This window comes from Carassius carassius, chromosome 1 (assembly GCF_963082965.1).
Source record: "Carassius carassius chromosome 1, fCarCar2.1, whole genome shotgun sequence".
Classification (NCBI taxonomy): domain Eukaryota; kingdom Metazoa; phylum Chordata; class Actinopteri; order Cypriniformes; family Cyprinidae; genus Carassius; species Carassius carassius.
This window is the reverse complement of record NC_081755.1, coordinates 11072177-11097982: the sequence shown is the minus strand read 5'-3', so window position 1 is coordinate 11097982 and position 25806 is coordinate 11072177. Positions and strand designations below refer to the sequence as shown.

The window sequence follows — 25806 nt, the reverse complement described above, 5'->3', positions numbered from 1 at the left end:
GTGATTAGACGGCGCCTCCCTGTCATTAATGCACATTAATAATTTTTGCACAAACACTTGAATATGAGCTTCTTATCACGAGTAAAATTCATGCCAACAGCCAATATATTTAGCTTGATCAGAAGGTTGACTGCAAGAGTCGAGCGGGATGTTAAGAGTTTGTCTGTTTCTTTTACTGAATATTTTCGGGTTAAAGCATGATTTAAACAGATTCACACTCAATCGCTTTTGCAATAATGCGTTTAAACAAATGTAATCTTACAGTGCTACTACATTATCAGCATGCTATCTGATTTTGAAATCTTGAAGTTAATCGATCTGTTTAAATAAAAAAAAAAACTGACAAAAATATACTGTTATTTTCATCACAAACAAAATTTTCACAGCAGAAAGCAGCAATTAAAGATGTAATGCTTACAATGTTATTAGTTTGGCATGTGATAGGCTATAGGGAAAAAAAGTTTACACAAAATAGCTTAAGCCACTTTGAAACTCTCCAGTTATTTTTTTATTATTATTATTTTATATGCTATGTTATGTTTCTGGTATCAGGGCGCGCGGAGGGGAAGTTGTTGCTTCTCACAGACTCTGCTGCGAGTGAGAGAGATGTTTCACCTGATGAAATGAAGACGACCGCGGCAGCACAAGCACGGCATATCCGCCAAAAATCAACCTGCAGCAATGCTCGTTCATCGACTCGCAAAGCTTTACTTTTGTACGTCGCATGGCAGTAAATAATTCGATATTATGACCATGCAGTCAACACAGATATTTAATAAAAACATTAAAACAAGCAGGGCTGTATAATAAAACAATAAAAAACGCATGCCAGGTCTACACTGGACACAAGTGGAACGATCCAACAAAAGACAACAGAACACAGTGATGGATACACTGGACACGATCCCCATCAGTGAACTGATGCTCGTTCTATTTATGATGAAATGTTCTGACACTGCATTCAGATGATTTGACACTATAGTGTGATGTCTTCAAGTTTAGACACACTTTTCGCTGTGGGGCACAGATGACAACTTTCGCATCTGGTGTAGACACAGACAGTGACTGCTCTATTTACAAATAAGTTCTATAAGAAAAAAAAAATCTAAACCAGTGGCATAACGAGATGGAAATATAAACTAGAAAAAATATTAACAGGTCCTCCGTCCATGACACTGACTCACTGCTGAGCTGGCAGTTTTAATCTGAACAGCTCTTAAAGCTGAGTGGTTAGATGCATGATGGGCTAGTATTAAAAAAAATAGCATCTTTCCAGCATTAAGGTAATAACAGTACAGTTTTTTTTAATCATCTTGTTGCAGTTATAAATTTGACTGCTAAATGAATGATAAAGAACTATTAAAAAAACTTTTGTAAAATTTCTTCTTCATTTGAATATTGATTTAAAAATCGGTTTAAATCATAAATCAGATTTTTTTTCCCTAAAATAAACAGGGATTTTTTTTTAGGCCATATGATATTATCCTACTTTAAAAACAAGTAGGAAGAAGGTTCCCTTTAAAATTACTTTAGTTGTCAATTACTAAAGCTTTTTTTTTTACATCATGTGAATGTTGTTGATTATAATGAGAGAACTTGAGTTTAATTGTGAGGACGTTTTATTAATTCTTTAGAGTTTCTAAGATTTAATCGTGCCGGTTTAATTTTATTCGTTTCTTGTTTTAAGCAAATTAGGCCTAAATAATGGGAACGAAATTATACAGTGCTTCACATTTAGACATGCAACAATTTCTTAATCAGTTTACAGACAAATGTTTTTTCCCCAATAAGTTAAAGGACAGGTAACGAATAACAAAAATGCATGTTGTTTTATTAACCCTCTGGAGTCGATTAACGCGGATACGCGTTAGGAGTCATTTCCTCCTGATAACCCCGAAAAGAACTTAAATTACACTTTCAGTTTTAATCATACAGATAAGAGCAATACATCAATCGAATCTGTAAAGGGTCTACTTTTTTTTTGGATACAGACATAATAACAACAAAACTTTGTGCACTTATAAACTAAAGATAACAAACAAGGTGTGCTGTCTGCAGCCTTTGTCTGCGCTGATCTTCATTTACAAACACGTCATTAAAATGAACTGTAACTCCGTGAATACTCAACGAAAATACATGAGAGAGATATCTATAGAAAGCTTGACATGTCTACTTTTAAACTAAACAAGTGCCGCCGAAAACAGATATTCTGTGATAAAGTAATCCTTATGAAAACAACAAAATATATTTATATTGAAAATATAAATTAAAATAGGCTATAGGCATAATATATAAAAATATTGACATTTTGCATATTAATCCATGTAGCCAACCCCCCTAAAATAGGCTACCACTTTTAATGCTCCGATGCAAAGTAAACCACAATTTCTTTTGAATAATATAACGCATAATATAATATAAATAATACTGCACACCTTTTAAATGTGTCAAATCTAAAATATGGTTTAATACCATGTAGATTAGAGAAAATATTATCACAGGTTCAGGCACAAGCTTGACATTTATCCTGCTTGAATTCGTTCTAAGAAATGCACATAACTTCATAAGTACCAAACTGTGGATCTCATCTGTGGATATTCAATATTAAATATTAAATATTTTAACGACAGTGTTTTTCTTTCATTTTCCCTGACTGAAGCCATCAAATCTAACACATCAGTGAGGCAAAACTGACGTCTATTAGAGAAAATGTGCTTTGATGCGCTTGTTTGATAGCTTGTGGTCAAAGCGCCACTCAGCGGTCAAAGGCTGCAAATGCACTTTATACCGCCGCCGCGGCGGTACGTGTGGCGGTAAAAAGGGCCTTTTGGATGTCTACTTAGTGTACGTAGAAGTTTTTTGCATATATGTCTGGAACTGACTCGCTATGACAGACTCCCTGTGATCATAAGGCTTCAGTAGACAACTACACAAAAGTAGGCTACTATATAGTACCAACTTATTTTAATAGACATAATACTTGAAAAATGAAAATGTGTCAAAACAGTTTCAAAAATGTTCAAATAGGCATATATAAACGTATTAATTAATTATCAATATATAGGCTATTAATTTGAACATGTAGAGTAGCCTACAAGAAACTGCTCGTCTTGTAATAAGCAGCTTTATGACATGAAAAAAAAAACCTGAACTCTTAAATAATAATCATCTGCTGATCATACAATTATCTAGTTTTCAGAAATGAGGTCTAATGTATAGTGATCGTTTTTTCTTTAGAGACGTGTTGTATTAACTATTAGCCTACCAGTAAGTTCATATATGCTCTGATTAAAATTAGCCTATATTACTATTGTATTATTTTATTTAAGCTGTAACTGCGAATATATTTGGACACTCCATGTTAGCAGGGGAGTCGGACTGGGGGTAAAACCAGTACTGATTACCAGGGCCCCAAAGGAAGAGAGGGCCCTTGAAAAGTCTGGAATATATACAAACCCGGTTCCAAAAAAGTTGGGACACTGTACAAATTGTGAGTTAAAAAGGAATGGAATAATTTACAAATCTCATAAACTTATATTTTATTCAAAATAGAATATAGATAACATATCAAATGTTGAAATTGAGACATTTTGAAATGTAATGCCAAATATTGGCTCATTTTGGATTTCATGAGAGCTACACATTCCAAAAAAGTTGGGACAGGTAGCAATAAGAGGCCGGAAAAGTTAAATGTACATATAAGAAACAGCTGGAGGTACAATTTGCAACTTATTAGGTCAATTGGCAACATGATTGGGTATAAAAAAGAGCCTGTCAGAGTGGCAGTATCTCTCAGAAGTCAAGATGGGCAGAGGATCACCAATTCCCCCAATACTGCGGCGAAAAATAGTGGAGCAATATCAGAAAGGAGTTTCTCAGAGAAAAATAGCAAAGAGTTTGAAGTTATCATCATCTACAATGCATAATATCATCCAAATATTCAGAGAATCTGGAACAATCTCTGTGTGTAAGGGTCAAGGCCGGAAAACCATACTGTATGCCTGTGATCTTCGGCCCTTAGACGGCACTGCATCACATACAGGAATACTACTGTAATGGAAATCACAACATGGACTCAGGAATACTTCCAGAAAACATTGTCAGTGAACACAATCCTCCGTGCCATTCGCTGTTGCTGGCTAAAACTATATAGGTCCAAAAAGAAGCCATATCTAAACATGATCCAGAAGCACAGGCGTTTTCTCTGGGGCAAGGCTCATTTAAGACGGACTGTGGCAAAGTGGAAAACTGTTCTGTGGTCAGAAGAATCATAATTTGAAGTTCTGTTTGGAAAACTGGGATACCATGTCATCCGGACTAAAGAGGACAAGGACAACCCAAGTTATTATCAGCGCTCAGTTCAGAAGCCTGCATCTCTGATGGTATGTGGTTGCATGAGTGCGTGTGGCATTGGCAGCTTACACATCTGGAAAGGCACCATCAATGCTGAAAGGTATTTCCAAGTTATAGAACGACATTTGCTCCCATCCAGACGTCGTCTCTTTCAGGGAAGACCTTGCATTTTCCAACATGACAATCCCAGATCACATACTGCATCTATTACAACATCATGGCTGTGTAGAAGAAGGATCCAGGTACTGAAATGGCCAGCCTGTAGTCTAGATCTTTCACCCATAGAAAACATTTGGTTAATCATAAAGAGTAAGATGCGACAAAGACCTAAGACAGTTGAGCAACTAGAAGCATTAATTAGACAAGAATGGGACGACATTCCTGTTCCTAAACTTGAGCAACTTGTCTCCTCAGTCCCCAGACGTTTGCAGACTGTTATAAAAAGAAGAGGGGATGCATTCAGTTTTTAATCACAATTTGTACAGTGTCCCAACTTTTTTGCAATCGGGTTTGTATTTTCGGGGGGGGGGACATTAGGACTTTCTATGCATAGGGCCCGGAATCTTGTGCAGCGCCCCTGCATGTTAGTCACTGATTAGACTTACATGATTTAAAAATTGATTTTTAGGCGATATTGCTTGAAAAGTGACTTATAATGAGCGCTAAAAAAAACTGTTATGCAGTTTATTTTATTATCAAATGACATAACCTGAGGCTAAAAGCTGTGATATACATTTTGTCCACTAGAGTGAGCCAAATTATATGGATTAGGCCTATTTGAAAGTGAAAGTCCTGACATTTACCAAGTAACCCATACCCGGAACTGGTGCTCTGCATTTAACCCATCCAAGTGCACACACACAGCAGTGAGAAGTGAACACACACCCGGAGCAGTGGGCAGCTACAGATCCAGCGCCGGGGAGCAACTGGGGGTTCAGTGCCAGGGTACTGAGTTCAGTCATGGGTATTGAGGGTGGAAGAGAGCACTGTTCTTTCACTCACTCCCACCTACAACTCCTGCCAGCACCATGACTCGAACCGGCTACCTTCTTGTAAGTAGTCCAAGTCTCTAACCATTAGGCCACAAACTTGTGCAAACTTCCATGTCAAAATCTAATTATCTAGTCAAAAACCCTTACATCTATCAATATCAAACTTTGGCCTCAGATGACAAAACCTACAGTACAAATACACACACTACAATAGTTTAGCTTCCTTAAATATAATAAGTTATCTTTACTTAGTTGTTATACTTACTAGGTTTTTTTTAAGTTACAGCTAATTTTAAGGCGAATAAAACAACATGCTGCAATGAGTAATTCTTTCTTAAAATATTCAAGTAGCTACAACAAAACCGATGACATTAATTCACCAGTGAGAGGCAGCAGTAAAAAACCCATGTAAAAAGCTAGATAGAGTACAACTAGAGTCAATACTGGAGGAGTGGAGAGGGAAAATTATTTGGTGTGGGGATTTTAATGCACATAGTAAGAGCATTTCAGTGTGGGATGAAAGAGAAGATTTAAATGGAGAAATTTTAGAAGAAATAATGGATGAAAAGGAATTAGTATGTCTAAATGATGGGTCTGGTACAAGGATAAATTTAAGTATGGGTACAGAAACCGCAATAGATCTTAAGTTGGTGTCCCAGTCTTTGGTAGGGATAAGTAGTTGGGAAGTAAATAAGGAAAGTACTATAGGGAGTGATCATTATCCTGTATATACAGAAATTGGAATAGAAAGGGATATGCAAAAGAAAGAGAGAGTAAGTAGGTGGAAATTTGAGGAAGCAGATTGGAACAGGTTTAGAATTTTCTCCAAAGGAAAATTAAAGGAGGTTTGTATATATCAGGGAGTTGAAGATCTGAATGAAGAAATAAGTAGTATTATTTTAGATGCAGCAAAAGAGTCAATACCAAGAAGAGGAGGCAGTAGTAGAAAGAAAATAGTATCATGGTGGACGCAAGAGTGCACAAAGGTAATAAAAGAGAGAAATAAAGCATTTAAAGTTTTGAAAAGAACACATAACTTTCAGGATTTAATTGAATATAAAAGGAAGCAGGCTGTGGTAAGGAAGACAATAAAGAGAGTTAAGAAAAACTTTTGGGGGAAGTATTGTGAATCTCTAGGAAGAAGTACACCATTAGATAGAGTATGGGGTATGATTAAGAGAATGTCAGGAAATAAAAGAGAGTATGGATATCCTATAATGAAAGAAGGAGAGAAAGTAATAGTAGAGAACAAAGGTAAAGCAGAGTTGCTGGCAAGGACATTTGTTAAAATACATAGTAATGGTAATTTGAGTAATGAGAAAAAGATACAGAGGGAGAAAACAGTGAGAGATAGTGTGGAAGTAATACAAGTTGATGGGGATAATGAAAGTACTATAAATGTGATGTTTACAATGGGTGAGTTGAATAATGTATTAAGAAAGTCAGGAAAAACAACTCCAGGGAATGATAAAATAAGTTATAGTATGATAAAAAATTTTAAATGATGAGAGTAAAGAAGTGTTATTAAAGTTATATAATAAGGTATGGGAAGTGGGATGTTTGCCAAAACAGTGGAAAGAATCAATTATTGTCCCCATATGTAAGCCAGGTAAGGATCCGACTTTGGCAGAAAGTTATAGACCGATTGCTTTAACTTCACATGTAGGGAAAATTATGGAAAAAATTATAAATGAAAGATTAAAGTATTATTTGGAGACAAAGAAATTGATAAAGGATTACCAGAGCGGGTTTAGAAAGGGACGAAGCACAATAGATCCGGCTATATGTTTAGAGAATGAAATTAGGAAAGCTCAAATTAATAAAGAAAGTGAAGTATCTGTATTTTTTGATGTTGAGAAGGCGTACGATATGTTGTGGAAACAAGGACTAATGATTAAGATTTATCAAATGGGAATAAGAGGGAGAATGTATAGTTGGATCAAAAACTTTTTAACTGATAGGTGGATCGCAATAAGAGTAGGTAAAGAAGTGAGTACAAAGTTTTTAGTGGAAAATGGAACTCCTCAAGGGAGTATAGTTAGTCCAGTTTTGTTTTCAATTATGATAAATGAAGTGTTTAGTAGAGTTGATAGATCTATAAGTGTTGCTTTATTTGCAGATGACGGTGTTATGTGGAAAAAGGGAAGAAATATAGAATATTTAGTGAGGAAGATGCAAGAGGCAATTGGGGAAGTAGAGAAATGGGGAATGGAATGGGGTTTTAGGTTTTCAGTGGGAAAGACCAAAGTAGTCTGTTTTTCTCAAAGGAAAAATCAAGAACAGATTCAACTTAAACTTTATGACAAAAATCTAGAGAGAGTGGAATGTTTTAAATATCTCGGGATATGGTTTGACAAAAAACTTAACTGGAAAATACATATTGAGAGTGTTGTTGAAAAATGTAAAAGAATATTGAATGTAGTAAGGTGTCTGAGAGGTAGAGAGTGGGGAGCAAGTAGGACCTCGTTGAAAGCAGTATATATTGGATTAATTAGGGCAGTTATTGATTATGGATGTGCAGTTTACCAGTCTGCTTCAAGAACATTATTAAAAAAGTTGGATGTTATTCAAAGTCAGGCGCTGAGACTATGTTGTGGTGCTTTTAAAACAACTCAAGTAGCAGCATTACAAGTAGAAATGAATGAAATGCCATTGGAGTTTAGAAGAAATCAGATAACATCAACGTATTGGGCAAATTTAAAAGGGCATAATGGAAGACACCCGACAACCTTATCAAGAAAGGGAAAGACGACAGATTAAGAGCTTTGGTTGGATAATAAGCAATGCAGTCAATGAAATAGGGATAGGAGATATTACAGTAAGCCCAACTGTGCCATTATCTAATGTTCCACCGTGGTTATTAGGGGAGTTTGGGGTAGATTTGCATTTTATAGAGTGGAAAAAAGAGAATAATATTGATAGGAGTCAGGTTAGTAGATACCTAGAGGAGAAGTATTCTATGTTTACTAAGATATATACAGATGCATCAAAAACAGAAGATGATAGAGTAGGAGCTGCGTTCATTATACCAGAAAAGAATGTTATGTTTATTAAGAGAGTAAATGATAAATTGTCAGTGTATACAGGAGAAATGCTGGCCATTCTCTTAGCCCTTGAGTGGGTTGAAAATAGTAGGTCAAGGGAAGTGTTAATAGGGTCAGATTCAAGCAGTGCGTTAACCAGTATTAAGAACATGCAATCAGAAGCAAGACAGGATATTTTGTTGGAAATAGCCCAAGCTGTTTATAGAATTAATAGAGTAGGAGTAGTAATAAAATTCATCTGGATTCCAGCCGATATAGGAGTAGAAGGAAATGAATTGGCTGATAAATATGCAAAAAATGCTACAAAAAAGACAGAGATAGATATGGTAATAAGGTATAGTAAAGCGGAAGTTAAAAGCATAATTAAAGCAGAAATGAGAAAGAAGTGGCAAGAGGAGTGGAATATAGAAACAAAAGTGAGAATGTACTACAGTATCCAAAAGAGGGTAGGAGGTATGAGAGAAAATAATAGGAATAAAAAAGAACAGGACATTATTTCTAGAATGAGATTTGGACATACTGGATTAAATAGTACGCTTAAAATAATAGGGAAACATGAGACTGGGATGTGTGAGGTCTGTAATATTAACGAAACAGTAGAACATGTAATTTTTAATTGTCATAGGTATAAGGAGGAAAGGATGAGGCTAAAAGACTGGTTTAGAAAAGAAAAAATTAGATTTGAAATGAAGGAAATATTACAAATGAATTCAGGGCATGTAGGGTATAGAGCGATATTTGTGTTTTTGAATAAAACAGGGCTTAGTAGAAGGATATGAGTTTAGTTGTATTAGAAAGTTGTATTTAATAATAATGATAATGTATGAATATTAATAATGTTATTACATATTTGTGAAGTTATTTATTGGCTTATTTATGTATTTATTTATTTATTAAAGGGTAGTAGTGACAGTGAGAAAAGGCTATTGTGATCCACACTCCATATCAGAAGGTGGCGGTAATGCACACTTAAAAGTTGTTTGCCAACCGCCATTAAAAGGAAGAAGAAGAAGAAGCAGTGCGCTAATGTGCGACAGGAACAAAACATCAGAAGAAGAAATAAGGACGGCGAGCGAAATTGGCAATGGAATTCCACAAGGTAGTGTTATTAGTCCAGTTTTATTTAATGTTATGATCAATGATAATTTTATAAATCTGGACAGAAGGATTGGATCAGCTTTGTATGCAGATGATGGGGCCATCTGGGCAAGAGGACGAGATCCTATAAGGGTAAGAAATAAAATCAAGGAAGCCATAGGAAAGGTAGAATAATGGTCGTATAGCTGGGGCTTTAAGCTTTCTCTAAGTAAGTCTTGCCATATGATATTTACAAGGAAGAAAGGGATAGAAAAACAGAACCTACAGTTATATGGACATAATATGGAAACAGTAGATCGTTTTAAATATCTTGGTATGTGGTTAGACCAAAAGGGAACATGGAAAATACACATTGAAAAGGTGGAATCAAAATGCAAGAAAGTCATCAATTTAATGAGAGCAGTAGTGGGGAAAGACTGGGGAGCAAATAAACAATCACTAATATATATTTACAGGGCTTTAATGAAGTCAACAATAGATTATGGATGTTATGTATATGGAGCAGCAGCTAAAACACATTTACTGAAGCTAGATAGAATTAGTAACAAAGCATTGAGGATATGTGCAGGTGTAATGAGATCAACACCAATTAAAGCAATACAGGTTGAGTTAGGAGAAGTGCCGTCAGATCTGAGAAGAGATAAGCTCATGCTTACATATTGGAGTCGCTTAAGTGGATGTGGACATGTAAATCATGCAAAAAGTATTATTCAAGAATGTTGGGAATATAGGTATTTTAAAGGTAATGGCTTTGGATGGGTAACAAAAACAAAATCAGAGGAATATAGAGTGAAAAATATATGGTTTAATTCACCTATGCCTATTAGTAATATACAACCCGAATTCCGGAAAAGTTGGGACGTTTTTTAAATTTTAATAAAATGAAAACTAAAGGAATTTCAAATCACATGAGCCAATATTTTATTCACAATAGAACATAGATAACGTAGCAAATGTTTAAACTGAGAAATTTTACACTTTTATCCACTTAATTAGCTCATTTAAAATTTAATAGCTGCTACAGGTCTCAAAAAAGTTGGCACGGGGGCAACAAATGGCTAAAAAAGCAAGCAGTTTTGAAAAGATTCAGCTGGGAGAACATCTAGTGATTAATTAAGTTAATTGATATCAGGTCTGTAACATGATTAGCTATAAAAGCTTTGTCTTAGAGAAGCAGAGTCTCTCAGAAGTAAAGATGGGAAGAGGCTCTCCAATCTGTGAAAGACTGCGTAAAAAAATTGTGGAAAACTTTAAAAACAATGTTCCTCAACGTCAAATTGCAAAGGCTTTGCAAATCTCATCATCTACAGTGCATAACATCATCAAAAGATTCAGAGAAACTGGAGAAATCTCTGTGCGTAAGGGACAAGGCCGGAGACCTTTATTGGATGCCCGTGGTCTTCGGGCTCTCAGACGACACTGCATCACTCATCGGCATGATTGTGTCAATGACATTACTAAATGGGCCCAGGAATACTTTCAGAAACCACTGTCGGTAAACACAATCCGCCGTGCCATCAGCAGATGCCAACTAAAGCTCTATCATGCAAAAAGGAAGCCATATGTGAACATGGTCCAGAAGCGCCGTCGTGTCCTGTGGGCCAAGGCTCATTTAAAATGGACTATTTCAAAGTGGAATAGTGTTTTATGGTCAGACGAGTCCAAATTTGACATTCTTGTTGGAAATCACGGACGCCGTGTCCTCCGGGCTAAAGAGGAGGGAGACCTTCCAGCATGTTATCAGCGTTCAGTTCAAAAGCCAGCATCTCTGATGGTATGGGGGTGCATAAGTGCATACGGTATGGGCAGCTTGCATGTTTTGGAAGGCTCTGTGAATGCTGAAAGGTATATAAAGGTTTTAGAGCAACATATGCTTCCCTCCAAACAACGTCTATTTCAGGGAAGGCCTTGTTTATTTCAGCAGGACAATGCAAAACCACATACTGCAGCTATAACAACAGCATGGCTTCGTCGTAGAAGAGTCCGGGTGCTAACCTGGCCTGCCTGCAGTCCAGATCTTTCACCTATAGAGAACATTTGGCGCATCATTAAACGAAAAATACGTCAAAGACGACCACGAACTCTTCAGCAGCTGGAAATCTATATAAGGCAAGAATGGGACCAAATTCCAACAGCAAAACTCCAGCAACTCATAGCCTCAATGCCCAGACGTCTTCAAACTGTTTTGAAAAGAAAAGGAGATGCTACACCATGGTAAACATGCCCCGTCCCAACTATTTTGAGACCTGTAGCAGAAATCAAAATTGAAATGAGCTCATTTTGTGCATAAAATTGTAAACTTTCTCAGTTTAAACATTTGCTATGTTATCTATGTTCTATTGTGAATAAAATATTGGCTCATGTGATCTGAAAGTCTTTTAGTTTTCATTTTATTAAAATTTAAAAAACGTCCCAACTTTTCCGGAATTCGGGTTGTACCTATATGGTTATTTACTAAAACTGAGATAGACTTAAACATTTTGGAACTAAAAAATGAATGGGAAGAGAGTGAGAAAGGACACCTGGCAAGTCAATATATAAGGAACAAATATTATAGTTACTTAGAAATTTATACAGATGGATCTAAGGATGAGAAGGACAATGTAGGAATAGGAATATATATATAAACAATGAACATAAGTATTGGAAAAAGATTACCTGATCAGGCTTCAGTATATACGGCAGAGATGATGGCGATTATTGTAGGACTACAGTGGGTTGAGGAAGTAAAACCAGACAGAGTGGTGTGTTGTGTTGATTCTGTAGCAGCTCTATATAGTATTCAAAATATGAAATCTAGTAGAGAAGATCTAATGCTAGAAATCCAACAAAGTTTATTTAGATTACAGAGACTACAGATAGATGTGAGATTCTGTTGGGTACCTGCTCATATAGGAATAAAAGGGAATGAGGGAGCAGATAAAATAGCAAAAAAATCAACCAGGACAAATGATACAATAAATATACCCCTTGGAAAAGGAGAGGCTAAGGCAATAATCAAAAAAGAAATGATGAAAAAATGGCAGGACAGGTGGGATGTGGATAAAAGTGGAAGGAAATATTACAGATTGCAAAAATATATTAAGGCACAGGGGGTGAATAGAAGTAACAGAAGAGAGGAGAGTGTTTTAACCAGGCTAAGGTTTGATCACACAGGATTAAATAAAACATTGTTTTTAATGGGTAAAAGCCAATCTGCTGAATGTATAGAATGTAGGTCCAAGGAAGATGTTGAACACGTATTATTCAATTCAATTCAATTTCAATTCAAGTTTATTTGTATAGCGCTTTTTACAATACAAATCGTTACAAAGCAACTTTACAGAAAATTATGTTTCTACAATATTTAGTAGTAGCTAGTAGTTTGTGCACGTTTGACAGGATTTTAGAAAAAAAAAAAAAAATAATAATAATACAAGACGTAGTCAGCTAGATGATGAACTATCAATATTATTAATTAATAGTAATTATATGATGCAGTCACACATGTAGCAATAATTGTTAGTTCTGTTTGTTGATTCAAGGTTAGGATCATCTGGGGTCCTCTGAGGGTCAGCATCATCTCTTCTCAGGTGTTCTGGATCCAGACTGGAGCTTGTGTAAATCCTAGTTACCACGGGAAACATAGAAACAAAATAGAGACATCATTAGCATAGCTGCTGATCCAACAAAGTAAAATTAGTTTAACCCAAGCTAAAGAATAAAAATGCAGATGCAACTACACTCACAATTTAAGAGATACATTATTCGAATACTTGGCGAAAGAGATGCGTTTTTAATCTAGATTTAAACAGAGAGAGTGTGTCTGAACCCTGAACATTATCAGGAAGGCTATTCCAGAGTTTGGGAGCCAAATGTGAAAAAGCTGTACCTCCTTTAGTGGACTTTGCTATCCTAGGAACTACCAAAAGTCCAGCGTTTTGTGACCTTAGGGTGCGTGATGGGTTGTAGCGTGGTAGAAGGCTAGTTAGGTACGCAGGAGCTAAACCATTTAGGGCCTTATAGGTAAGTAATGATAATTTGTAACTGATACGGAACTTAATAGGTAGCCACTGCAGAGACTGTAAAATTGGGGTAATATGATCATATTTTCTTGACCTGGTAAGGACTCTAGCTGCTGCATTTTGGACTACCTGTAGCTTGTTTATTGACGAAGCAGGACAACCACCTAGAAGTGCATTACAATAGTCCAGTCTAGAGGTCATGAATGCATGAACTAGCTTTTCTGCATCAGAAACAGATAACATGTTTCGTTGCTTGGCAATGTTTCTAAGATGGAAGAATGCAGTTTTTGTAACATTGGAAATATGATTTTCAAAAGACAAATTGCTGTCTAATATAACACCCAGATTTCTGACTGTAGAGGAAGTAACAGTACATCCGTCTAGTTGCAGATTGTAATCTACAAGATTCTGTGTGGTGTTTTTTGGTCCAATAATTAATATCTCTGTCTTATCCGAATTTAATTGGAGAAAATTATTTGTCATCCAATCTTTTACATTTTTAACACACTCTGTTAGCTTAGATAATTGGGAAGTTTCATCTGGTCTCGTTGAGATATATAGCTGAGTATCATCAGCATAACAGTGGAAGCTAATTCCGTATTTTCTAATAATATTACCAAGGGGCAACATGTATATTGAAAATAGAAGAGGACCTAGGACGGATCCTTGTGGCACTCCATATTTTACTGATGATAAATGAGATGACACCCCATTTAAGTAAACAAAATGGTAGCGATCGGACAGGTAGGATCTAAACCATCTTAGAGCCTGCCCTTGAATACCTGTATAGTTTTGTAATCGATCTATGAGTATGTCATGATCTATGGTGTCGAACGCAGCACTAAGATCAAGTAAGACTAGAAATGAGATGCAGCCTTGATCTGACGCAAGAAGCAGGTCATTTGTAATTTTAACAAGTGCAGTTTCTGTGCTATGGTGGGGCCTGAAACCTGACTGAAATTCTTCATACAGATCATTTTTATGCAGGAAGGTGCTCAATTGAGCAGACACAACTTTTTCTAAAATTTTAGACATAAATGGAAGATTTGAAATAGGCCTATAATTTGCCAGTACACTAGGATATAGTTTTGGTTTCTTAATAAGAGGCTTGATAACCGCCAGCTTGAATAGTTTTGGGACGTGACCTAAAGATAACGACGAGTTAATGATATTGAGAAGCGGTTCTTCGGCTACAGGTAACAGCTCTTTTAGTAATTTAGTGGGTACAGGATCTAATAAACATGTTGTTGGTTTAGATACAGTGATAAGTTTATTTAGCTCTTCCTGTCCTATATTTGTAAAGCACTGCAGTTTATCTTTGGGTGCGATGGATGAAACTGAAGTGTTAGACGCTGTAGAATCTACATTTGCTATTGTATTTCTAATGTTATCTATTTTATCAGTGAAGAAATTCATAAAGTCATTACTATTTAACGTTGGTGGAATATTTGAATCAGGTGGCGTCTGGTAATTTGTTAATTTAGCCACTGTGCTAAATAAAAACCTTGGATTGTTTTGGTTATTTTCAATGAGTTTGTGGATATGCTCTGCCCTAGCAGTTTTTAGAGCCTGTCTATAGCTGGACATACTGTTTTTCCATGCAATTTTAAAAACTTCCAAGTTAGTTTTTCTCCATTTGCGTTCAAGACTACGAGTTACTTTCTTGAGAGAGTGAGTATTACTGTTATACCATGGCACAGTACGTTTTTCTCTAACCTTTTTCAATTTGATGGGGGCAACAGCTTCTAATGTATTAGAGAAAATAGTGCCCATGTTGTCAGTAATTTCGTCTAATTCATGTGTATTTTTGGGTACAAATAGCAGTTGAGATAGATCAGGCAGGTTATTTGCGAATCTGTCTTTGGTGGCTGGAACAATAGTTCTGCCCAGATGGTAACGCTGAGACATATAGTTAATATCAGTTATACGCAGCATGCACGATACAAGGAAATGGTCTGTAATATCATCACTTTGGGGTACAATATCTATATCAGTAAGATAGATTCCATGCGATATAATTAGATCTAGTGTATGATTAAAACGATGAGTGGGCCCGGTGACATTTTGCTTGACTCCAAAGAAGTTTATTAGGTCAGTAAACGCAAGTCCTAATGTATCATTTGCATTATCAACGTGAATATTAAAATCTCCCATGATCTCCCATGCATTGTAAGAAATATAGGGATGAGAGGATGAGACTAAATCAAAAGATAAGTCAGGTAGGAAGAAAGTGGAATATTGAAGGTTTATTAGGCACAACAGGAGATGGGGTAAAGCATGCACAGAAAGCAGTTGTACAATATTTGAAAAATATAGGAATATATAATAGGATTTAGGTAGTATATTATTATTTTTATTTTTTTTGATTGATGATATAGTCATGATAATATTTTCTCATGTTACATACTCCTATACAGTAGGTGGCGGTATGCACCTTTATAGTCATGGTTGCAATCTGCCATAAAACGAAAAGAAGAAGAAGAAGAAGAAGAAGGACGGCGAGCATGGCAGCAAGCAAAGTTTTGAAGCTGCGTCGAATTTGGTGAAATTAAGAAGTAGAAAGTTTGTTTACATTTCACCTCTGGACAAAGAATGATTGATTACATCTACACAATAATAATAAAGTAAGTTAAAAAAATAATTGTGTGTGGATGTATCTTTCTGTGTGCTGCTAATTTGAACTGACTAACATTAGCTTCTTGTCAGCACCAGTGTTAGCTAACAGGGAGCAACGATCTTTGCTATTCTGCTATTAAAACAAAAACTATAGAAATACACAACTTGTGGCACATTTGGGTAAAGGTAAAAACTTTTAAAGACTTTTTTTTAATTTCATTTCTCAAATTGAAAAATGTTTTTCTAGTTAAAAATGAAAGCATGTAAATTCCGAGGAACAATTCAAGAACATGCAACTGAATGAGCTCGTTGTTTTGCAGTAATTTTTTCTTTGCTGTTAAAAACACTGAGTACTGTAACGGAAGAAATGCTGCTTTTGAATTGGTTTTATTACTGAGGCCTCAAATAGAGATGTATAGAACATTTATTTCTATTGTTAAACATGCACATATCAAGAAATGAATGTGTCCTTGTTCTACAATTCACAACATTAGTGGAACTTGACTTTATATGAAGAATTATTTTTCATATTTAGGAAAAAAGCTTGTGCCAGCTGTCTTCTCTGAGCAGCGGTCTTGTGATCACCGGCCTCAGTATAATAAAGGTGAGGTATTTCAACAACAGTAGAGCAGTTCTTGACTCAGTCATGTGCTATGCTTTATTTGCAATTTCAAGTAATTTATTGCAGTTCCAGAATACCTGTAACCGTATTTCCGTATTTGTAACCGTGTTTCTTTTCACATATCTAAGAGTACACTTCACATCCTAGAACCCATAAAAATGTATGTTGCTACCTTAAATGTTTAATATTTTTATTATATTTATTAATGATATTTAAAATAAACAGTGTTTATTGACTTCAATGTCTTCTTTATTCACACTTTGAAAAACATGTTTCTATTGTAATTTTTACTTTTCTTAAACTTAGTTTTTCTTTTTTAACTAATTAAAAATGCAGATTTGACAGAACTACACACCCATCTGAGGCCTACCTGTTTTAATTCATGATCGCCCCCGATTCTTCTACAACTAACCCGCTTGGTAAGTTCTCATAGTTGGTAACAACTTAAAGAAGCACATCATTTTAGAAAAAAATACCTGTGTATTTGCTGGTATATTACTGAGATACCTTTATAAAGATTAATGTTGATTACATACCTAGTTCAATCAAAAATGAAAAATGTGCCATTTAATCTCCCTCCTGTCATTCTATTCGATAAAAAACATGACACGAATGAAGATATTTAACCCAAATCTCTGACACCCAAGAAACCATCAAATTAATCTATATGAATGGAGCCGATTAATCTACTTTTTGGGCCAAACTGTTCAATGAATTGTAAGGAGCAGTTTCAGTTATATTTCCACTTGAACTCTGTTCTTGATCCAGAACTCTTAGCTGAACACAATGATCGTGCTGTAGAAAGCCTAGATGGTAGTCACTGCTCAGGGTTGGTCGTTTGTTTTTGCCTAGCCACCAGTTTATCTGTAGCTGGGCAACATCAGAATCAGAATCAGAATGAGCTTTTATTGCCAGGTATGTTTACACATACGAGGAATTTGTTTTCGTGACAGAAGTTCCGCAGTACAACAGAATGACAGCGACAGAACATAAAACACATAATAAAAGAATATAAAAATACAAAAAATACAATTAAGTAGACAAGGAATGACAATATACAAATTGACAATTGTAGGCAGGTATATTACAAAAATGCAGTTATGTATGTACATGTATATTATGTGCAAAGTTTAAGTGTATACTAAGTATGTGTGTTAGATAAATTAAGTCTATGTGTATATAAATATAAAGTGTAGTGTGTTCAGTGTGTATCAGCTGTTCATAAGATGGATTGCCTGAGGGAAGAAATTGTTCCTGTGTCTGGTCGTTCTGGCGCTCAGTGCTCTGTAGCGTCGACCAGATGGTAACAGTTCAAAGAGGGAGTGTGCTGGATGCGAGGAGTCCAGAGTGATTTTAACAGCCCTTTTGCCCACTCTGGATAAGTACAGTTCTTGAATAGATGGGAGGGTTGAACCGATGATTCGCTCAGCAGTTCGGACTACCCTCTGTAGTCTTCTGAGGTCCGATTTAGAAGCTGAGCTGAACCAGACAGTTACTGAAGTGCAGAGGATGGATTCGATGATGGTGGAGTAGAACTGTTTCAGCAGATCCTGTGGCAGGTTAAACTTCCTCAGCTGGCGAAGGAAGTACAACCTCTGCTGGGCCTTTTTCACAATGGAGTCAATTTGAATGTCCTACTTCAGGTCCTGAGAGATAGTGGTTCCCAGGAACCTGAATGACTCCACTGCAGTCACAGTGCTGTTCATGATGGTGAGTGCGGGGAGTGCAGGGGGGTTTCTCCTGAAGTCCACAGTCATCTCCACTGTTTTGAGCGTGTTAAGCTCCAGGTTGTTGAGAGTGCACCAGACAGCCAGCTCTTTAACCTCCTGTCTGTAAGCAGACTCGTCACCATCCTGAATGAGGCCGATGAGTGTGGTGTCATCTGCAAACTTCAGGAGCTTGACAGAGGGGTCATTAAATGCGCAGTCATTAGTGTACAGGGAGAAGAGCAGTGAGGAGAGAACACAGCCCTGGGGAGCTCCGGTGCTGATTGTACGGGTGCTGGATGTGTATTTTCCCAGCCTCACTAGCTGCTGCCTGTCTGTCAGGAAGCTGTTGATCCACTGACAGACGGAGGTGGGCACGGAGAGCTGAGTTAGTTTGGGCAGGAGGAGGTTTGGCATGATCGTATTAAAAGCCGAGCTGAAGTCCACAAACAGGATCCTCACATAGGTCCCCGGTCTGTCTAGGTGTTGCAGAACATAATGCAGTCCAATGTTTACTGCATCGTCCACAGACCTGTTTGCTCTGTAGGCAAACTGAAGAGGATCTAGCAAGGGTCCAGTGATGTCCTTCAGGTGGGCCAGCACCAGTTTTTCAAATGACTTCATGACTACAGACGTTAGAGCCACAGGCCTGTAGTCATTTAGTCCTGTAATTTTGGATTTCTTTGGGATGGGGATGATGGTGGAGCGTTTGAAGCATGAAGGGACTTCGCACAGCTCCAGCGATCTGTTGAAGATCTTTGTGAAGATGGGGGCCAGCTGGTCAGCACAGGATTTCAGACAGGCTGGTGTAACACAATCTGGGCCTGGTGCTTTTTTCCTTTTCTGCTTCTGGAAGACCTGGCGCACCGCATCCTCGCTGATCTGTATTGCAGGTGTGGGGGAGAGGGGGGATGCAGGAGGTGTGAATGGTGAGAGTGCTTGATTGGAGAGGTGTTCAGGATGGGTTCCAGGAGCTGTTAATGGTGTGAACGGTTGTTTGGAGAGGCATTCAGGGTTGGTTGCAGGAGTTGTTATTGGTGTGAACGGTTGTGTGGAGAGGTGTTCAGGGCAGGTGATGGGTGTTCTTTCAAACCTGCAGTAAAACTCGTTCAGCCAATCGTTGATTTTCCACAGTGCTGGGGGGTGGTGTCTTGTAATTGGTGATCTTCTTTAGACTTAGAGTCGTTCGAAGTGAACTGAGTCTGTATTTTTTCAGAATAATTCCTCTTTGCCACTCTGATCTCCTTTTCCAGTGTGTATTTAGCCTGTTTATTCAAGACATTGTCCCCCTTCCTGTAAGCATCTTCTTTGGCCTGACGGAGCTGTCTGAGTTTTGCAGTGAACCACGGGTTGTCATTGTTGTAATTTAGTTGAGTCTTGGTAGGAATACACATATCCTCACAGAAACTGATATATGATGTTACGGTCTCTGTGAGTTCGTCCAGATCGGTGGCAGCAGCTTCAAAAACACTCCAATCAGTGAGGTCAAAACAAGATTGTAAATCCTGCTCTGCTTCATTAGTCCATCTTTTTACGGTCCTTAATACAGGTTTAGCTGATTTTAGTTTCTGCCTGTAGGTCGGTATAAGATGAACCAGAAGGTGATCAGAACGTCCCAAAGCTACTCGTGGAACAGAGTGAAATGCATCCTTTATTGTGGTGTAACAGTGATCCAATATATTACTGTCTCTGGTGGGACATGTAACATGCTGTCTGTATTTTGGCAGTTCACGGGAGACATGCTATTTGAGTTAAGTAAACTAGGTAATATTAAAATTAAAAGTAATATTTAATCTTTCATTATGTGGGTGCTATTTATATCAGGTTCGATATCTTAACTATTGCATTACTAAGGCAACGACTGACACGTTTATGTTATATTCAAAAGAGCCCTGTTAACTAGCCTGGCTCTGCCCTCCTACGTATTTCCGCTCAATTTCATTTCCCTTCAGTACTCCGTCTGGGTTTGCAGTATATTCTTAGGTTTCCAGAACCAAATTTTTTGTAGGACCAATCAGCGAACAGAGGGAGTGGCTGAGAATGACGACGTTGATGTAGTGCGTCAGTTTGAGTTGGAGTAATGGCAGCGGAGATAAACGTGAGTAATGCTATTTGGTCCGTTGTTGCAAAACTGCCGAATATACAGAAGTTAAAGCCGGAGCAAGAACAATGTTTGCAAAGTTTTGTTGGTGGCCATGATGTTGTGGCCCTCCTTCCCACGGGGTTCGGGAAAAGTTTGATTTTCCAGCTCACTCCGCTAGTGGTGAGTGAGTTAGCTAAGGCGAACGATAGGGATGCAAAGCCGATAGTTGTTGTCGTCTCCCCGCTTGTTGCACTAATGGAGGACCAAGTGAAGGAGGCAGAAAAGTTAGGAGTTAGTGCTGGGCAGCTCGGCATGCGCGATGACCGTGACATTTTGGACGGACGCTTTAGCCTGGTGTTCGGAAGCCCCGAGTCCTGGCTGCTAAACAACAAATGGCGTCAAATGCTAGCCTCGACAATATACCAGGACAACCTCGTTGGCATCGTTGTGGATGAGGTCCACGTTACATACAAATGGTAAGTTAACACTTAAATACGTTAAAACAAAATAAGGGCTGTTTTGTGCATAATCGATAGCTTAGACAATGTTGTAATTTGAGAATATGATACAAGATTCATGAGAAATGTTGCACTCTCTATTTCGTTTACCTCAGGGGCGAGGCTTCCAAAGGCGAGTCGGCATTCATAGAAAGTTTTGCCAAGCTCGGAGAGCTGAGATCTATCCTCAAGGAGGGTAAGTTAAATGCACTGACCCCTGTGTTGCTTCTGCCCAACTGTTGTTGTAACGTCAATAGTTAGTTTATGTATAATCTCTTACTGCACAGATTAATTACTTTCCCTGTAATAAAAAAGGATTGCGTGATTACATGGATTTAGTGCAGTACTGTTCATAGTGACGTTCATTAAGTCCTCCCTGCCATAGCCTATAACACAAACACACCTGACAAATTGTTTGGTAGTGTGCAATTGTGTTTATCTTGTATTTTTTATTCTCCCAGGTACACCTGTTTTGGCTCTGACTGCCTCAGCTGACATCAAGTCCAGAAGCATCAGAGTCATCAGATTACTCCATATGGACAATGCCGTACAAATCATTGCTAGTCCCGACAAGACAAACATCAGTCTTGTATTGTGCAAGGTGCCCAGCCATAACATGACCTGCCTAGACTGAATAGTTCAACATGCTAAAAACAAGGGCTCAACCATGCAACCCGTTTTAATTTACTGTCAAACACTTAAATCAGTGGGGAGAGTATTCTCATACCTAAAGGCTGAACTGCAAGGACATGCCTGGGAAGACTGTGATCCGTCCTGTACAAGTGAAAACCTCCTCATTGGCATGTTCCACAGCAAAACCCTACCCCAAAACAAGCAGAGAGTGTTGGCTTCACTGAGGGGGGAAGGGAAGTGCCGGGTAGTTGTTGCAACTACAGCTTTGGGGATGGGGTGGAATTTCCCTAATGTTTCACATGTGGTAATGTATGGGGCTCCAGGGGACATAGAGGCAATTTTACAACAGGTCGGCAGGGCTGGAAGACATGGTCAACTAGCACATGCCATCCTCTACAACACCGGACGGTATTTCAAGGTGGATGAAGAAGTAAAACAACTGCTTGATCTTGGAAAAAACACATGTCTTAGGAAATTTCTCTATGCACATTTTGAAGCAGAAACCAGCCATGTAGAGCCACGCCATCTCTGTTGTACAAACTGTCAGAAGGTTTGCTCTTGTTCGTCTGGAACATGTACAGAACCAACGCCTAATTATGAACTGATTGAAGATGAACCAATCACTCTGAGATGTAGGCATGTGGATGCAAAAGACAAATCTTTGATTGCAGAATTGCTCAAGGAGTACAGTGATAGTTTATTCAAATCCTGTAATCGACTGTACACCTCACATGCAGCTTGCACTGGATTCAGTCAGCAACTGGTGGATGCCGTTTTGGACCATTGTCAACACATATTTGACCTGACATACATTACTGCTAACCTCCCTGTGTTTAGATTGGACCATGCGAGAGAGATTTTAATCATCATTAATGATGTTTTTGGTGATATTGATGTGGATCTGCAAGATGATTCAGGGGGGTATTTAACTGATCCAGATCTTTATTACAGTAACTACTTTGATGATGATGATGATGATGATGATGATGCTTTTGTTGAAGATGCACTCAGGAGTCATGTCAGTAGCTCAGATTCTGAACAGTAAATTTAGTGATTCTTGTGTTGAATAGAAAACTTTGAGGCCCTTTGTGTACTCGTGCAGGAGCATGTTTGGTGTGTCAGTTTTACATGTTGTAAATAGTTAAAAAAAATAAACATGTGAAAACACATACTCTGAAGACTAATTTGTGTTTCATTTTCAGTTTTACTTGTTGTAAATATTTAATTTGTTTTAATAAACTAAATGTCAAAAATATGTACAAGACTTTGAATACCCTAGTTAAATAAGGTAATTAAGAAAAATAAGACATAATATGAAAATCTTTTGTTTATTACACATCTGCAGATAGAGAGTATGCACTGCAGATTATTTAAACTATTATAAAATAACATCATTATATACAGGGACACTTAGTGTACAGATGTTATTTCAATATTTATTCCTTGTCTGTACATAACAAAAAAACTATTTAAAGACGCATACACAAACATTCAAAGTAGCCATTCTATGACAGCTTCAAAGCTGGACCATTATAAACCACGCAAGTAACTGGTTAAAGTGCTACAGCTCTCCAGTCTTTCAGCCTGGCATGCATCCATTGCCATAATCACAACCTGAAATAACAACAAAAGTGTAATCAAGCATTAAAATTTTATTTGAAAATCATTCACATGATAAATCTACATATAGGAGTACGTCTATGGTATGCTTATTTGGGGGGAGGTTATACAACAGTTAGCTCTACAGGCTCTAGCTCCCCTCCTATATGACTTGCTCTAACACCGAACTAATAAACAAGCCGATACAGATGATCCGCAACGTCAGACGTTGCAAACATAAATAAGACATTAAACATGCGTGTGTCTCACGGATAGCCTGGCTCCAAAAGTCTAGTGGGACCAGGCTATCTCATGGTGACACTAAAAACAGAAATGGATAAGTCATGCAACATTAATTTGGTCAAAGTAACTCTAGCTGGCTTTAACTGATGCTGAAGGTCAGAGACTCCTAGTTAGGCTACGTTTTCAAACAAACTATCAGCTACTGTTGATAAAAATCACATGGATTCTTATCTGAGGCAATATAACTAAAGACAAAACAGCATGACAGAAACTTACAGATAAACAAAATCTGGTTTAGTTTCCCTACCTCGGTCACACTGTTTCTCAATGGTATTTCACTGGATTTTCTGGACTTTTTTACGGCCCTTGGAGTTTTAGAGGGTGCGAGGTCTCTGTCTCTCTTGTCAGTGGAACCGGCATCTCCCCTCTGGCATGTCTCCTTCGTCTCCTCGTTCTTCCACCTTTGAAATGTTTCGGTATCGCGCAGTAGCCTGGTGATGACTGTACAGCATTTGCTGCAGATCCGAAACGACCGCAGCGGCGTATTACTAATGATTAGACCCAGCTTCGACAATTGACTGAATACACCACTGTCCTTTTTGTCAAATATACATTTAGAATGTTTAATTGTTCCTTGAACTCTTAAATTCAATGCACAAAACCTGCAGCTCTCGTTGACAGACATCTTATCTTATCCAACGGACTTGTTGTTTCCGGCCGGTTTCGACGCATGACATACGTCACGACCACACGTTAGCGATTGGCTATGGCAGATCCTGAGTGACTCTGGGCAGATCCAATAGTTTAGAACTTTAACAGAGAACCCGCCTACAAGGAAGTAAACGTTTCTCAATGGAGCGAGGCCAGACTCTCTGTACAAATGAAATGTACGAGTGTCTGGTAGAACCAGGCTATCTGTTAACAGCCCAACAGTGAAAAATTAAACCATATCTGTTTTGGCATGGTTCAGAATGGAATGGTTAACCATTGAGAATTAAGAATGGTTTGGCTCAAGTCTTTGAAAGAGACGTGATTGCTATATGATCAACTGTCTAAAATTCTGGGTAAATAGACATTCAGTTAAAGGACAGAAATTTCTGGGATTTCACTGAAAATGTCTTTATTTGTGTTCTGAAAATAACTTAAAGTCATGGGTGAGTAAATGATGACATGAATTTAAAGTTTGGTGAACTAACCCAATGTCATGGCAGTGTAGGCAAGACAGAAAACACTGAAAACTGATCATCCACATTTCCCTGCTAATATTGTTTTTATTTGGTTTTATACAGGTGTCTGATGTTGATGCAGTCAGGGCACTAGTATCTGTTGGCTTGCTGACTATCACTGACGATGAAGTACTTCTCCAAATCTTGACCCTGTGTCTTCTGCCATCATTGTTCAGGGTAGTACTGCAAAGAACAGTCTCCAGGGTCTACCTCCAACATTTGCTTCCCGACCACCATGTGCTACGTTTGCATCACTGCTACATGTGGGTTACCCTGATACTGTGAAGAACACCTACAATATGATGCTTGACTTGGGACAGAAAAACATTGGCAACTTGTGTGGCCAACACATTGCTGTATTTAAAATCATTCTACCGCTACCTCCATTGTTTAACATAACCAAAAGCAGATTATTTTTGCTTTTTTTCAGAATTTTTGTAATACAAGTTAAAACTACATTGAAAAAAAATATATCATCTTTAACTTTGAACTGTCACTACATTTGATTTAATTATGTGTGTGAAGAATAGAACATTGTTGTTATGAATTTGTAATAGATTTTTGAAGTATTTAAGTTACTAGAGTAACGGTAACTTTTTTTTTTTAAGGCAATTGGTCAAAACTAGATTTCTGTTCAAGTAAATACAACTTAGAAATTCCAAGTTGTAGGAAATGTTACTTGATTTAGCTAAATTTAAACGAGTTGTTTGAAATACGTACATAGTATAATGTACTTAATTTAGTTGTTGAAAATAGTGATTCTGAGTTACAAGAACTTGCGTGTAAGTTTACAACACTTATAAGTAAACCTATTCTGATTTCACTTTACTTGTTTTTTTCAAGGCAATCGGTTTGTATGCTTTTTTAAAATAAGGTTTACTCATTATAATTTACAGTTACAGTGTATAATTTACAACCTTCCCTTCCCAGTGCACACTAGTGAGATCAATTCAGAACACTGTAACTGTAATAAAGTACTGTTACTATACTGTACTACACTGTGTGATTCTTTCAGCTCTCTGTCCAGTGCTAGGATGCATTTTTAAAACAGTCACCTGTGCTCCTGTTCATAATTTCCTGAGATGCTACT

At 37.5% G+C, this 25806-nt stretch overlaps 1 protein-coding gene and 1 long non-coding RNA gene across 3 annotated transcripts in view; both read left to right on the top strand.

Annotated features, from left to right (window-relative positions):
- LOC132148025 (zinc finger protein 271-like) overlaps positions 1–25806 on the top strand; it is a 193280-nt gene that overhangs the window by 119992 nt on the left and 47482 nt on the right. The window lies entirely within an intron of this gene.
- LOC132152786 (uncharacterized) lies at positions 15999–25041 on the top strand. The gene is made up of 5 exons (XR_009436582.1): positions 15999–16115; positions 16643–16711; positions 16858–16893; positions 17066–17148; positions 24780–25041. It is a non-coding gene; the product is annotated as an uncharacterized LOC132152786 (long non-coding RNA).